Raw genomic sequence first — 17,271 nt, 5'->3', positions numbered from 1 at the left:
AATTAAATGAACAGGAATTCAAGATTCTGTTAGTTTTTTTTTCCCTTGCTGCAGCATCTTACCATAAACTTCACGGCCTAAAACAGCACCACTTCTTGCCTCGCAGTGTGTGACTCAGATCTAGGCTCTGCCCGACTGTCAGCTGGGCTGGGCTCTTAGCTGCAGGGAAGACTGCTTCCAGATTCATCCCAGCTAGTGGGAGGGTTTGTCCCTCTTGACTGTAGGACTCAGCTCTTTGGTTTTCTGATGCATGCCTCCTTTAAGCACCTCTCCCCACCTTTTTTCCCCAAACATCCCACTTCTAGGACCAAACAAAGAAAAGGCTCTGGTACCAGGCTTTTTCTTTTGAGCCACCAAGCAGCTCCCAAATCACAACACTGAGATTTGTTATTAATTATGAATGCTTGGCCTTATCTTAGCTCTTATTTTAATCTGTTTCTCTTTATCTATGTTTTACCTCAGGACTTTTTACCTTTCTTTCTTTCCTTCTTTCTTTCTCTCTATTCCATGTCTGGCTGGCTGGAGGCTGCCTGGCTTCTGGTCATGGGCCTGTCTTTCTCTTTCTCCCTCATTCTCTTCTACCCACTTCTTCTCAAGCCTTATTGTTTCCTCTTAACTTATTCTTCCTGCCCACCAGCCCAGCCTATCCCTGTTTTGCTTAGCTATTGGCTTTTCACCATTTTATTAAACCAATCAGGTACCTCACTTAGGCAGGCAAGGTGAAACAGCAATACATCTTTATATAAGTAAACAAATGTAACACATCTTTGCATAATTAAACAAATGCAGCATAAACAATTGTAACACATCTTTACACAGTTAAAGTAATATTCCACAGCATAAACAAATGTAAAACATCTTTACATAGTTAAATATTCCACAACAGCCTCTTCGTCCTGGGGCCCCAGACTAGGCCAAGTCAGCCTGAATAATACAGAATAATTTCTCTGTTTCAAGGTTAGCCGACTATTAATTTTAATTATAGCTGCAAAGCTCCCTTTGCCGTATTCAGAAGACAAAAGTAATAATGGCCAAATTTCTGCCTATTTTTACACTCTTGGAAGGAAGCACCTTGGATCCCACTTTCACAGACGACATAGAACAGGAAGAACTCAGAGTTGAGTCTTTTGGAAACTAGAACATGACCACAGTGTCATGAGGCACTGGAACCTCAGAGTGCACTCCCTAAAAGTGTGTAAGCTTGAACCAAGCACATCCCAGTCAGCTCTGCCAGAAGTAGATAGACTCTGCCCAGATGGCCAAAGACATTTGCAAGACCCTAAGTTAGGGACGAGAAAACAGACAGGAATCCATAAAATACAACTGAGGTCAAATCCTCCAAAAGTTAGATGATTAGACACCTTAATAAAATTTGTAAAACTAAGGAATGTACAGTATTTTTCATACTCTTGAGACATTAGTGAGTGCTATACATATGTTTTACTCTTTGGTTCTTGTAACAATGCTAGGAAGTTTATTGTTATCCTCATTCTTTCCAGATCAGGAAACTGGAGCCCATAAAGCAACTGAAAATACTAGATTTAATTTGTTGAGGATTACTTCATGACAGGTCCTGGGCCACATGCATTGCCTCAGTTCATCCTTCCAACCATACAAGAAGGATATCATTATTATCTCCATGTTTAAATAAAGAAACTGAGACTATGGGGCTAAATAGCACACCCCAAATCACTGAGCTCCCAAATCAGATGAAAGGAAACCTAGGTTTGTCTTTTTTATTTGTTTGTAAAGGAAGGAGATAACCTCAGCTTGGGACTAAAGCAATCCAAGCTCCTTTCTTTGCAAAGAACAGTGCTTCTAATCAGGACTGTGGTAACCAGGGGAGACCAAGTCATTCCTGCAAAGCAAAGCCGTGAGCCATGGACAAGGCTGCCCAGGGTGATGAAGTATGATCTCAAGGATGCAGTCACAAAGGCAGAAGCTGCCTGCTACACTGGAGTCGTGAGACAGAGGGCCACCATCGACACACCTACATCATGTGTGCTGCTAGATTTGCACCAAAGTGTCATAATATGTCAAGGACTTTCCTGCTGGGGTCTCATCGTCTTCTCTTCAAGAGTCATGACTGCAAGATACCTTAGCCTGACTGAAATCAAAGGTGTTCACCCCTCCTGTTTTTCCAGTTAGCTATTCTCCTGCAGAAAAATATCAGCCCATGCTAACCCCTCCTCTCTCTCTCTCCCGCCCTCTTTCTTTCTATTTTCTTTATTTCTTTGTGTTTGGCTGCTAGCCCTGAAAGACATATGAAAATAACTTCTCAAGCTTGGAAGGAATCAGATTCGTATGGAGACGAGCCATCCACCCTTAGGTAAGAGCTAATGCAAGCTCTAAGAACAGGAGACAAAGTGGGTGGATTCTTGCTTGGGACTCAGGGGCGTTTGGCTTGAGTTTGGAATCAGAGATGGGTTGTCAAGCTGGGATCAACATCATGGCTCAAGTCAGGGAACCTGTTAAACTGGACTGAAATATAGCTGGTAGGACAGAGCACATAATTGTAGCCAGTCAGACTTGAGGTTTGCTTCTGAAGTAGCGCTTACTAGATGGGAACCCCTCAGCCTGTTCTACAAAATCTTTCCAAGCTATTGAAAGCAAATGCTAGAGACATAAAATGTGAATTAATTTATGAATGCAAAATTCCCACCAGTGCCTGGCAGATAAAGATTTTTCCCATAATGAACATCATCTATCACAATTACTCTTGTTCCTCTACCTGTGATTTTGCCAACCTGTGATTATTCTGAGCTGTCTAGCTTCTGTAACCTCTGGGATCTTCTGGCAGTACCAGATCTAGACAGCAGAGGGTGCCAGGTTCTTCCTCCCCTTACAACCCTCTTCCAGGCTTCAGAATTACATTACTTTCAAAAACTAGGGGAAACAGCTAGGGAGAAATGGAATTTGAGGGGCAAGGATAATATTGGAGGGAACTGTGGTCTTGACTGGTCAGTAGAAACACTTGTTCAGACTTTTAAAGTTTTTTAGATTTGTTATTTTATTTTATATGTATGTGTGTGTGTATGTATGTATGTATGTATGTATGTATGTATGTATGTATGTGCCTGGTACCCTTAGAATTGAGACAAGAACTTTAAATGCCCTAGAAATGGAATTACAGGTGTCTGTGAGCCGCCCTATGAGAGCTGGGGGCTGAACCCAGATTCTCTACAAGATTAACAAATTAACAAGTACCTTCCCAGTTTCAGAATCTCAACCTGTGGCTCTCAGACTTCTCCCTTCACCAGCAGGTTCCACAGGAATGCCAGAAGCTACTAATTTGGGGACATTCTTGGACCTCTCTGAGTGGCTTTCCTTTGACTCTATTAGCCCTCAAGTGAGACCTTGACCTGGTAGATCTCTGGCCTTCATTGACCAGCTTTAAAGGCCTAGTCTGACACCAAGTGTGATCATCAAGCCAAGGGCACCTGAGCATGTGGCTCTCCTCTCCCCCAGCATGAGTTCGGGGACCTAGAAGGCCAGGACTGCCCATGATTTCTTTCCTCTGCCCAACATTATTGCCTGTTCTGACTCCAGCTGGCTGCCTTCCCAGCCATTTTCCTCATTGTTTAATTATGCCAAGAGAAGAGCCTCCTGTGTGGGCAGGGAGTGCGTAGGAAGGAGCTCAACACAGAAGCATATCCGAGTATCATAGAAAGGCAGATAAAGCCTTGAAAGGTGTAGACGAGAGAGAAGGCAACCTGATCAGACCCAGAGAAAAGGATTATGAACTGTGGAAAGGGGGAAACTGGAAAGCCCAGGGACTGAGATGCAATTATCTCCTAGGTGGACCCCAACACACTCTCTCTCCCCCTCCCTCCCTCCCTCCCTCCCTCCCTCCCTCCCTCCCTCCCTCCCTCCCTCCCTCCCTCCCTCCCTCTCTCTCTCTCTCTCTCTCTCTCTCTCTCTCTCTCTCTCGTGTTAGGGCTTATTACATGACCCTAATACTACTGTGTGTGTGAATGGTGGGCTTCCCAAATAGATTACTAGTATGTTGTGGACCGGTCAGCTGCTTAGAGCAGAAAGTATCTTGCAGTAGCACAAATTATTTGGCTGGGCATTGGGTGTTCTTCTCTCTTTGGCTGCTTTTCTGAGCATTTACTCAGTGGGTATCCCCTCACCCACCACAGTTGTGATACTGAGTATTGAAGAAGGATCATACCAGCATCACTGGGTCAGAGCATGCCTGGGAAATATGAATTGTTCTAACCACAGGAGTCAAACTTAGTGGCCTAGAAGCTCCAAGACCCCCAACAAAAGCCAAATACAACTTTGGCTGGTAAAGACTTGACTTACAACAGCTTTTCTCATCCAGAACCTGGATCTGTTCAGAACATCACATGGTTCCACATGCTTCTTGAGCATGTGGGTTTCTGACCGATTCTAGAATGAGGGTCCAGGTCTCTTGTCTATGAATGTTCATACTGACTTTGCAGTTCCTTTTTTGTTCTTATCTAAACCCTCCTTGTTTCCTGACCCTGCATGACCTTTTCTCCAAACCCTGGAAGGCTCTTGGGCTAGATAAAATTTCCTCATTTAGAGTAATGAAAATCTCTCCTCTTAGCATGTTTTCACTCTCTTGCTCTGTCACCCATGGAAATCCCTCTTCTCCACCATAGCTATTAGTTTTACTTTCCTTTTTATACCACTTCATTGGCTGAGAATGTAGCTCAGTGGTAGAGTGTTTGTCCATCATAAGCAAGGCCTAGGTTTAATCTTCAACACTGCTGAATTAATTAACTAAACAACTTTCACTATATCATCATATTCACAGTATTTCCTGGCCATCACCTCCCATTTTCCAGCAGCAGCTAGATGGAAGAGGAGATAAGCATGGTGCAGAGAAGAGGACCAACATGCTATGCTAAAGAAACTACCATCCACTATGAGGAACTACACTTCAGCATCTTTATTACCATTCTTAAGGATTCTCTTCAATGGCTTCCTCTCTCTACTAATTCTTTTTTTGCTGGGGTCTGGGGTGGGGGTGGGGTCAAAGAGTTTGACCATGCTCCAATGAGTATATATGGACAATACAAATTGGACTTGGTGTAATTTTTTTTCTTTTTGTGGGGAATGGGAATCAAGTATGGTCAGGGTACATGTATGAAATTCCCAAATAATCAATAAAAATATTATGTTTGGGGGGATAAAAGGTTACCAACAAAGAAGAGGAAATGGAAAGATTGTAAAAGCCAGAGGTGGTAGATGAGCAAAAGGAAACAGCCTCTTTCAAACACAACAGAGCTGATGCACACTAGAACACACCAAGTCTGGGACAGCATGTACAAGACCAGGACAAGGAGAAGTGGACACAAAGTCACAATCCTAACCAAGAAACTGTTGACAATTGATACCTGCTGGGAGAGAGAAAATCCATTTTCTTCAATGGAGTGGGTGTATCAACCACACTCCAAGGCCAGGAAGTACTGTCAATATGCTGAGTGATCATACTCAGGAATCCTTAGTCAACAAAATGAACTCCATGGTTTTTTTGGGTGCTTCTGTTTGTCTGGTTGGTTTGGTTTGGCTTTTCTTTTTTTTGTTTGTTGTTTGTTGTTTGTTTTGATTTGCCTTATTGAGAGAGAGAGAGAGAGGAGAGAGAGGAGAGAGAGAGAGAGAGAGAGAGAGAGAGAGAGAGAGAGAGAGAGAGAGAGAGAGAGAGAGAGACTCACAATGATTTATAAAAAGAAGTGTGGGAAAAGGCCTGAGAAACCATTAGAGAATGGGCATGCCATAACAAAATACTAAAGACTGGGCTGCTTAATAACAGAAATAAGCTTGTTTACAGTTCTCAAGCTGCAAGTCTTGGGTCTAGGTATCAACAGATTCAGCTTTCTTTGATGGTCATTTCTGGGTCTGAAAACATTTGCCTTCTCATTGTGTCCCCATATGACTGCTCATTCCTGTTAATGCAGAGACAGGGAGGAGGAGGTAAGGGAGATAGACAGATATCTGATCTCCTTCCTTATGAATGTGTCATATTTAATCTTCCTTACCCCCAACGCATCATATTTAATCTTCCTTACCCCCCCCAACACATCTCACCCTCTTACAGCCCATGTTTCACAGGTTAGGGCCCACACTCACCAATGCTGTTTCCTCTTTCAATAGACATCCCTCTCCTTGAAGTTGCACATTTAACTGTGCTCTCCACCTCCCTTCATCACTGAGGAGAGCCATGAGCTTTAGGCTTTGTCATATCCCTCATAGTTCCTTCCTTGTACCCAACTTAGATTCCATGTCCCAGTATGTTGCTCTTGTCCCTGTGTTTCTCTGTCCTACTCACCTGGTAAATTCCTACCATTGATGAACTGAGCTATCAACATCCTCAGCTAAACCACAGAAGAAAATTAAACTCTACTGCTGAAAAATAACAACAGCAACTCTAATCTCCAGGGAGCCCTCCCTACTGTCCTACAGACTTACTCCATCGCTCTGCTCTCCACTTCCTTTTACATTTAGGTTTTGTTGGTTTTGTGTTTTCTTTTTTACCTATTCTGGGTAGGGTGATGGCTCAGTGGGTAAAATATTTGCTATATAGACATGAGGACCTGAGTTCAAATCCTAAGACCTCACACAAAACTGAGTCCAACAGCACATGTCTGCAATTCCAGTGTTCCTACTCCAGACGGAAGGTGGATATAGGGAAAATCCTTAGAAACTTTGGGGCCAGCTGGCCTGGTATACACACTGGAGAACATCATGGAAGAGACATTGTCTCTGACAAGTTGGAAGACAAGGGCAGACACCTGAAATTCTCCTCTTACCTCCACACACAAGCTGTAGCATGTGTGCACACATCTCCAAAACACACACACACACACACACACACACACACACACACACACATAGACTCGCACGCACTCGCATCAGTAGCTCCAGAGAACACCAAAACCACAAATCTACTGTATTAGTTAAGATTCCAATTACGTTGCTATGGCAATAGGGGGAAAAATTGAAGAAACTTGAGAGTGTGGAGGTTTTTTTATGCAGAACTGAAGATGGAAAGAATCATTTCAGAGTAAAGAACATCCAGGCTTCTTCCTCTCTGTCACCTCACACCTCTCCCACATAGCCTCCACACATCATCATTGGTGGCTTGCCCTCCAGCTACCATCAGCCTGTACGAAGGGAGGGGTCTGCTCCTCCCCTTCAACACCCACATCTGAAAGCCTTGCTTTGCCTGTCCTTCAGGCATAGCTACTAAACTAGCCATAAAACCACACTTAACGGGATGGGATTAAGACTGGGCTGGTTTAACCCCCAGAAACAGCTGACCTGACAACGGTTAACTCTTGAATCCCAGGCTGATGCCTGGGAATCCGGCATGGGACTCATCAAGACCCCCTGAATGTGGGTGTCAGTGAGGAGGCCTAGGTAATCTATTGAGCCTTGGGTGATAGATCAGTATTTATCCCAGGTATACAAATGGACTTTGGACTCCCATCCAACAATGTGAGATGCACTCTCACCCTGGACTCTTGGGGGAGGGTCTAGGCCCTGCCCTGCATGAAATGACAGACTATGGAATTCAGCCACATTGGGTATGGAGGCATCTCAAATAAAAGATTACTGGGGCTGGGGAGATGGCTCAGCAGTTACAGTGATTACTGGCAATCAAGAGGGCTAAAGTTCAGATCCCTAGAGGCACTTGAATGCCAGGTACTGGGTATGGCAGCCGGCTGCAATTCCAGCCTATGAAGTGAGTTCCACAGAAATCTGGCTACTGAAACTAGATATATCTGTGAGTTCTGGGTTTGACTGAGAGACCCTGCTCAAAGAAGGTTAAAGATCAACCAAAGAGGATTTCCAACATCAACTCTGGGTGCGCGTGCGCGCGTGCACACACACTTTCTCTCTCTCTCCCTCTCTCTCTCTCTCTCTCTCTCTCAAGCCTGATGATCTAGCATTCTATCCCCAGATAACCCACATAAAGGTGAGAAGGAGGAAGCCTAATCTACAAAGTTGTCCACAGATTTCTACCTTTGTGCCATGCCATAAACACTTCCCCCGCACATGCGCATCATAAACACATGTGCACGCACAATAATTATGATTAATAAAATACAGTTTAAAAGAAAAACAATGGAGCTGCCATGAAACTCAGCTATACTACTCCAGAGCATACACCAAAGTGATTCCATGCCCCACCACAAAGATTCTGGCACACTCATGTTTACTGAGTGTGCAAGACAGTGGATTCTTACTATATATGCATCAACAGGTGGATGAATAATGAAATTGTAGTGCCTATACACAATGGAATGCTAGAGGTAAACACAAATGAAATTTGTACTAAAGTTAATAATGTTGGAAAATACTGCATTAAGCCAGGTAGCTCAGAAAGACAATATAGATAAATACATATAGATATATAGATATATCACTGTCATATGCAGATCCTAGCATGCCATGTTTATTATATGTGTGGATCTAAGTGGATATGTGTGCACACAGGCCATGACGGGAGAAGAAGAAGAGCTGAGGAAGCGGTGGAGAGCAATAGGGCACTATGACATGAAATCATAAAGGCGGTTATGAAAAGTTTGGAAGGGGAGGGAAGGGTCAGGGGATGTGGAGAAAAGAGGCTGGTAGGGAAATTAACAAAAATAATTTTTAAATGTCAAAATGAAACCTGATACTATGTATGCTAATTTAAAATCCTAAAATAATTATAAATTTAAAAATTATATATTGCCTAAATTTATAGTTCTTTGTGAGAGGAAAAGAATTCACCAAAAGTAACATGTCCTGAAACACAGTTTCTTTTATCAGTTTTTATTCAGTTACTAGAAGTCTTTGAGACTTTTTTCTAATTCCCTTCTCACACCCTCTGCCTGCAAACACTCTAAATGCTGCCTCCCTATTTCATGGACAATTTTTAGATCCATCTTATATCCTACCTCTATGATATAATTTTAAGTCATTATCCTGTCCCATCTGAATTGGTCTCACCCCCCGAATTGCTTTGACATTAGCCATCACTGCATTCTTTCCAATGCCTCATATCTTTCAGGTTTGGCTTACAAGGATCTCCACTTACCACCTCCTTAACTGGAAGGTGTATCGCTTTTCTACACCAGCTGCAACAGATTATAATGACTTTAGAGGCTTAAAGCTATTCATTTATTAGCTCACAGAGCTGTTGGCCTGAAGTCTTCCCAATGTGGCTGAATTCTCTGTCCAGGGTGTCACAAACTGTCATTTGCATTGAATTCTCTTGCAGAGATTCCAGGAAGGATTTAAAGTCTCTGGTATTTCTGGCTGCCATAGGGTAACTGCACTCAACTAGAAATAGGTTTCAGTTCCTTGCTCTGTGTCCTCCTCCATTCTCTAGTTTCTAACAGTGGTTGTTGTTTCTTCCCAAGGTTCCCTCTCTTTATGCTATCAATAGTTTGTTGAAGGGTTGGAGAGATGGCTCAGTGGTTAAGAGTGCTTGTTGCTTTTCTAGACCACCAGAGTTCACTTCTCAGCAGCTACACTCACATCTGCCTGTAACTCCAGCTCAGGAACACAACACCTTCTTCTAGCCTCCACAGGTATCCACATACATGTGGCATATACACATAGAGACACACAATGAACATAAGTACAAATTTTAAAATATGTATTTAAAATTATTAATGTAGTTCCTGTGCCTGGGGACTGCCACTGAGGTTCCCATCCCAGAGTGGGAATCAATACACCCCAGCATCCTAGTCCATCTCTCCACCCACGGGACCAGGAAGAGGAGAGGTACCAGAATATTGGACTTGCTTGCACCCACCAGAAGGGAACCCTGGTCCCATACCCACCAGGAGAGGAAGAGACTCTTTCTGCACCCACAGGAAGAAAGGATGGAAAGGAGACAATATAAAAAAACACTCAGCAACAGAAAAATAAATATGACAACATCAGAGTCTAGAGACTCTACACCAGTAAGACTCAAACATTCCAATGCAAATGAAGCAGAAGAGAATGACCTTAAAAACAACTTCGTGAAAATGATAGAGGCCCTCAAAGCAGAGATGAGAAATCCCTTAAAGAGGCAGAAGAAAAAACAAACCAAAAATGCAAGAAATGAAGAAAAAGATAAAGCAAAAATTGCAAGAAACGGCCGGGCGGTGGTGGCACGCGCCTTTATTCCCAGCACTCGGGAGGCAGAGGCAGGCAGATCTCTGTGAGTTCGAGGTCGGGCTGGACCGATAGCCTCCAAAACAATACAGAGAAACCCTGTCTCGTAAAAACCAAAAAAAAAAAAAAATTGCAAGAAACAATTCAAACAGTGCAAGGATTAAAAGCTGAAATACAGACAAAAAAAAAAAAAACACAGTCTGAAGGAATGCTGAAAATAGAAAGGCTGGGCAAACAGTCAGGAACTACAGATACAAGCATAACCAACAGAATACAAGAGATGGAAGAGAGAATCTCAGGGGTTGAAGATACACTAGGACAAATAGATTCACCAACCAAAGAAAATCTTAAGTCCAACAAATCCCTAACATAAAATATCCAGGAAACATGGGACGCCATGAAAAGACCAAAAAAAAAGCCCAGGGCCAGATGGCCTCAATGCAGAATTCTACCAGAAATTCAAATAACAGCTTATACCAATTCTCCTCAAAGTATTCAAAGCAACAAAAACAGAAGGGTCATTTCCAAACTCTTTTTACAAGGCTTCAATAACCTTGATAACCAAGCCACACAAAGACACAACTAAGAAAGAGAACTTCCACTATCCCTCATGAACATTGATGCAAAAGTACCCAATAAAAGGCTGGCAAATCAAATCCAATAACACATCAGAAAAATCATCCACCACGCTCAAATAGGTTTCATCCCAGGGATGCAGGGATGGTTCAACGTGTAAAAATCCATCAATGTAATCCACCATATAAACAAGCTGAGAAACAAAAATCACATGATCATCTCACTAGATGCTGAAAAAGCCTTCGACAAAATCCAACACCCATTTACGATAAAGGTCTTGGAGAGATCTGGGATAACAGGAACTTACCTTAAATAAAAGATATACACAGCAAACCAACAGCCAACATCAAACTAAATGGACAGACACTCAACAAGATTCCTCTAAAATCAGGAACAAGACAAGGCTGTCCCCTTTCTCCATACCTCTTCAGTATTGTACTTGAAGTTCTAGCTGGAGCAATAAGACAACAAAAGTAGATAAAGGGGATACAAATTAGAAAGGAAGAGGTCAAACATTCACTATGCGGATGATATGATAGTTTACATAAGTGACCCAAAAAAACTCTACCAGGGAACTCCTACAGCTTATAAACACCTTCAGCAAAGTGGCAGGATACAAGATTAACTCAAAAAAATCAGTAGCCCTACTATATACAGAAGATAAAAGGGCTGAGAAAGAAATCAGAGAACCATCACTCTTTACAATTGCCACAAACAACATAAAATATGTTGGGGTAACTCTAACCAAACAAGTGAAAGACCTGTATCACAAGAACTTTGAGTCTCTAAAGAATGAAATTAAAGAAGACACCAGAAAATGGAAAGATCTCCCATGCTCATGGATAGGTAGGATCAATGAAGTAAAAATGCCAATCTTGCCAAAAGCAATCTACAGATTCAATGCAATCCCCATCAAAATCCCAATTCTTCACAGACCTTGAAAGAACAATTCTCAACTGTATATGGAAAAACAAAAGACCCAGAATAGCCAAAACAACCCTGTTCAACAAAGCAACGTCCAGAGGCATCACCATCCCTGACTTCAAGCTCTATTATAGAGCTATAGTTCTGAAAACATCTTGGTATTGGCACAAAAATAGACAAGTAGACCAATGGAATAGATGTGAACACCCAATATTAACCCACACACATACGCACACCCGATCTTTGACAAAGAAGCTAAAATTATACAATGGAAAAAAGAAAGCTGGCATAACTGGATGCTGGCATGTAGAAGACTGCAGATAGATCCATATCTATCAGTATGCACAAAACTTAAGTTCAAATGGATCAAAGACCTCAACATAAATCCAGCCACACTGAACCTCTTAGAAGAGAAAGTGGGTGGTACCCTTGAACGAATTGGTACAGGAGACCACTTCCTGAACATAACACCAAACACTGAGATCGACAATTAATAAATGGGACCTCCTGAAACTCAGAAGCTTCTGTAAGGCAAAGGACACAGTCAACAAGACAAAAAGGCAGCCCACAGAATGGAAAAAGATATTCACAAACCCTACATCTGACAGAGGGCTGATCTCCAAAATTTACAAAGAACTCAAGAAGCAAGTCTCCAAAACACCAAAGATCCCATTAAAACTTGAGCTACAGAACTAAATAGAGAATTCTCAAAAGAGGAGTCTAAAATGGCTGAGAGGCATTTAAGAAAGTGCTCAACATCCTTAGCCATCAGGGAAATGCAAATCAAAACAACTCTGAGATACCATCTTACTCCTGTCAGAATGGCTAAAATCAAAAACACCAATGACAGTTTATGCTGGAGAGGATGTGGAGAAAGGAGAACACTCCTACACTGCTGATGGGAGTGCCAACTTGTACAGCCGCTTTGGAAATCAGTATGGAGATTCCTCAGGAAAATGTGAATCAGTCTACCAGAAGCCCCAGCAATTCCATACTTAGGCATATACCCAAATATTCACATTTATCCAACAAGGACGTCTGTTCCACTATGTTCATAGCAGCATTATTTGTAACAGCCAGAACCAGGAAACAACCTAGATGTCTCTCAACTAAAGAGTAAATAGAGAAAATATAGTACATTTACACAATGGAGTACTACTCACTGGGAAAAAACAATGGAATCTTGAAATTTGCAGGCAACTTAACAGCACCAGAAGAAACCATCCTGAGTGAGGTAACCCAGTCACAAAAAGTGAAACATTGTATGTACTCACTCATATATGGATATTAGACATTGATCAGGGGAGTGCCAGCCTACAATCCCACTGCCAGAGAGTCTCGGAAACAGGGAGTAACCTAAGAGAGACAGATATGCACGGTACCCCAGAGAAGGGGAATGGGGCAAGATCTCTTGAGTGTATTGGGAGCATGGGGAGAGGGGAGTCGGAGCTGGGGAAAAGAGAGAGGAGAAAAGGAGGGGAGAGGAGGACATGGGGAAACAGTAAGGTTGAGTCAGGGGAAGAATAGAGGAGAGCAGGATGAGAGATACCATAATAGAGTGAGTCATTATAGGTTTGAGGAGAGATCTGGCACTAGTGAGATTTCCAGAGATCTACAAGGATGACACCAACTGGCAAACTAAACAATAGTGGAGAGGCTACCTTACATGCCCATCCCTGATAATGAATTTGACAACTACCTTATATGCCATCCTAGAACCTTTATCCAGTGGCTGATGGAAACAGAGGCAGACACCAACAGCTAAACAATGAACTGAACTCCTGGAACCCAGTGGCAGAGAGGGAGGAGTGATGAGCAAAGAAGTCAAGACCAGGCTGGTGAAACCCACAGAGACAGCTGACCTCAAAAGGGGGAGCTCTTGGACCCCAAACTGATGGCTGAGAGGCCAGCATCGGACTGATCCAGACCCCTTAAATTTGTGTGTCAGTGAAGCGGCCTTAGCAATCTATGGGGCCTTGGGTAGTAGATCAGTATTTATCCCTGGCATGCAAATGTACTTTGGGTGCCCATCCCACACTGAGGGATGATCTCTTAGCTGGGACACATCGGGGAGGGCCTAGGCCCTGCCATGGATGAAATGACAGACTCTGAGATCCCCCATGGAGGGCCTCACCCTCCCTGGGGAGCCAAGTGAGGATTGGATGGGGGATTGGGAGGTTGTGGGGGAATGAGGGATAAGAGGAGGGAGAGGGAGCTGAGATTGACATGTGAAGCAAGCTTGTTTCTTATTTAAATTAAAAAAGACAAAAAATTAGTAATGTACTGAGTTAAAAATGGTAGATGTCTTAGGTTTCTATTGCTGTGCTAAAACACCATGATAAAAAGCATCTCGGGGAGGAATGAGTTTATTTGGCCTACACTTCCACATCACAGTCCATCATCAAAGAAAGTCAGGACAGAAACTCAAGGCAAGAATCTGGACACAGAACTAAAGTGGAAGCCATAGAAGAATGCTGCTTACTGGCTTGATCCCCCATGGTTTTCATAACCTGCTTTCTTATACTTCCATGGACTACCTCCCCAAGGGTGGTAACATAGTAGGCTGAGCCCTCCCATATTAATCATTAAGCAAGAAAATACCTGATAGATTTGCCTACAGGCAATCTGATGGAAGAACATTCTCAATAAAGTTCCTCTTCCCAGATAACTCTAGCTTATGGTTAAGTTGACAAAACAAAAACAAAATGAAACACAAAACCAAAAAAAATAGGACAGTGGTGCAGTCCTGAAATTCCAACACTGAGGAAATGAAGGCAGGAAGATCAGGAGTTCAAAGTCATCCTCAGCTACACAGTGAGTTCCAGGACAGCCAGTGATACCTGGGACCCTATTTCAATGTTCACTTCCTTCTTCAAGTATCTGATTTCTGCTGCTGTGTGTCCAGCCATGGAAAACTCTTGGCTGCTAAAGGACCTGTATGATTTGAGTAGGACTGTCTGGATAATTTCTGTGTTTGAGAGCAACTGACTAGTGACATTGATTCCACCTGCAAAATCTCTGTTCTCACATAATGTAGTCATGTAGCTAATACCTCACTGTACTCACTGTTCCAAATAGACTCTAGAGGTAATTACACAAGGATGAACATGATTAGAGATCACTCTCCAAGAGAGTCAGGAAAACATCTTTTCAGAATGCTTCTCTACATGATATCAGATAGAAATGGAAAATGGGACCTTCCAGAAAGCATACGCAAAATCCGTATGACTAGGAAATGCATAGAAAAAGGTGGAGGGGCACTTAAGGAAGGCCATTGTATGTTCAGCAGAGGGAGTGAAAACTACTGAGCCACAGCAGAAACCAGGCCAGGCAGGCTTCATCGATCTGATTTCCTCTCTTTTAAAAGCAAAGATCAGTAAGTTGGCATAACTCAAATGGTATTCTGAACATAGAACTCTGGTCATAAGGTAGAGGATTGGATAAAAAGAGGCACCACAAAAGTGTGGTAGTTGTCCTAGGAGCCTGGGATTGTAGCACAAGAGACTGTTGATAATAAGCAGATTTGTTCAGTAGTTAAAATCAGCAGGACTTTGTGACTGACTGAATGTGGGTGCGATGTAGCTCTATGCTCCAGGAAGCAGACTGTAAAACAGAGATTACTATGAAGGATGTTTACTAAGAAGTACTCTTGAAGTCCACACCTGTGCAAGAGAGCTTGAAAATAGGACTGAGCAATGGGAGAGGCTGAGCAGTAATCCAGACCTGACAGAACCCGTAGCCAGCCTCAAAAGGGGAGCTGGGGTGCTGTGAAGAGGTTGACCTTCAGTGGCATGAGGAAAATAGGGTCATTCCTTCTGTGCTGATCAGTCACTGGATGCATGACACCCCAGGAAGAGTTGGTGATGCTGAAGGAGTTGGTACGCTGCTGTGACAACTTCTGCAGGAGACGGATACTTGAGCATTGTCTTCTAGGCAATGAATCCTTTATTTTTGAGGAATCTGTACTTTGAGTCACAAGTTCCATTTCAGGGGTTGAAGAGCATAGAGGAGTAAGAATGAGTCGTAGGTTTTCCTTTTATTTTTATTTTATGTGTATGTGTGTTTTGTCTACACATATTTATGTATGCCACACGAGTGCCTGGTGCCCACAAAGTCCAGAAGAGAACAGTGGATCTGTTGGAACTGGAGTTGAGAATCACCAAATGTGTGCTGGGAACCAAGCCCAGGTCCTCTGTAAAAGTAACAAATGCTCTTAATAGCTGAACCAGCTCTCTAGCCCTAATTCCTAAATTTTCAATTTTTTGCATCTTAATGTTTGTGCGTAGGGTTGTATATTGCAATCTCTGGCTTATTTGGTTAAATCCCCACTATAGTGGGAGCTCTTCAGGGACTGATTGGCTGCGTGGGAAAATGGTGCACAATCCCATAACTGATAGCTAGATACATCCTTTGTTGGATAAGTGAATGCAATCTACGTCTATTTCCATCTTTCTCTCCCCCTGCACTTCCTTTGTCCCTTTGTTCCTCAATGCTACCGTCATCCAATGTGGGAAAAGTTCATCGGATTATCAGAGATACCACCTGTGCTGGAGCTGAACAAACAGTGCATCAAGTTCCTCTGATGCTGGGCTCTCAGAAGAGCAAGCTGGACAGTGGAGCAGGATGGAGTGGGTGATGACATCCCAGGCTTATGTCTTCCCCCAGTGCTTCAGCCCTTAGGAACTCAGCACTGCCTGATCAGGTCCTTTCCAAAACAGGCAAAGGATACTAACCCTCAACCCCCCACTTCACCCCAGACTTCACCCAACTCTAATTCCCTCTTCCACTGATGCCCGCCCCGACTTCTGACAGCCACATTGGGAGCCCAAAAGATATTACATCTCATACTGGGATTTCTTGGGAATGGAAGAGAATGAAAGAAACACGGCTGGAGTCCACTTCAGTCTTGCACTCCACATGCTCCTTCTGCTTTGTCCCCTCCACTACACCCCAGTGACCCAGTCCTTTTCCGGCCCCCTCTCGTGGGAACCCAGCACCCTACACCGGTGCTGCACCTGTGCTGAGGGCAAACAGGGAGCGCCAGCGTTTTGAGTGGAGATGGACGCTGCCTAGAGACGAGGGAGATGACCAAGCTGCCTGCTCCCCATCTTTCGCCTGGGTCGGGACCAGGGCTAGAACCCTACTACAACTCAATTCGGTTCATTTAGTGCGGTTCTCACATTCATTCCCGGTCGCCACGCTAACGCGAGGCAGCCTTTTTCCGTGTACAGTCTCGGTTGTGAGCAACTACAGCCCTCTCGAATCCTCTTGGAGGTCCTGGAGCAGAAGCCTAGGTTTGGGGTTCCAATAGGAGGTGAGGTGTGCCGAGGCAGAAGCTAAGACTACCCCAGCCCTTATAAAAGAGCTGCAGAGAGCTAAGGTAGTGAGGTGATACTGTGGTGATCACTGCGGCCACTGCGGCAGAGCAAAGTAACTGCGGCTCCTGGAGGGTTAAGGCACTTGCACTTAGCCGGGGTAGCCGGGGACAGAAACCGTATCACCACCGCCACTTCAACATCTTCTAAACCACCAAAGAAAGACGCTGGACCCCACAGAAACAGCTACTCACTCCTGTCGTCATTGGGTACTCACCACACACACACACACACACACACACACACACACACACACACACACACACAC

The sequence above is a fragment of the Mesocricetus auratus genome, unplaced genomic scaffold, assembly GCF_017639785.1.
Source record: "Mesocricetus auratus isolate SY011 unplaced genomic scaffold, BCM_Maur_2.0 Super-Scaffold_4256, whole genome shotgun sequence".
Lineage (NCBI taxonomy): Eukaryota > Metazoa > Chordata > Mammalia > Rodentia > Cricetidae > Mesocricetus > Mesocricetus auratus.
This window is presented reverse-complemented; position numbering follows the sequence as displayed.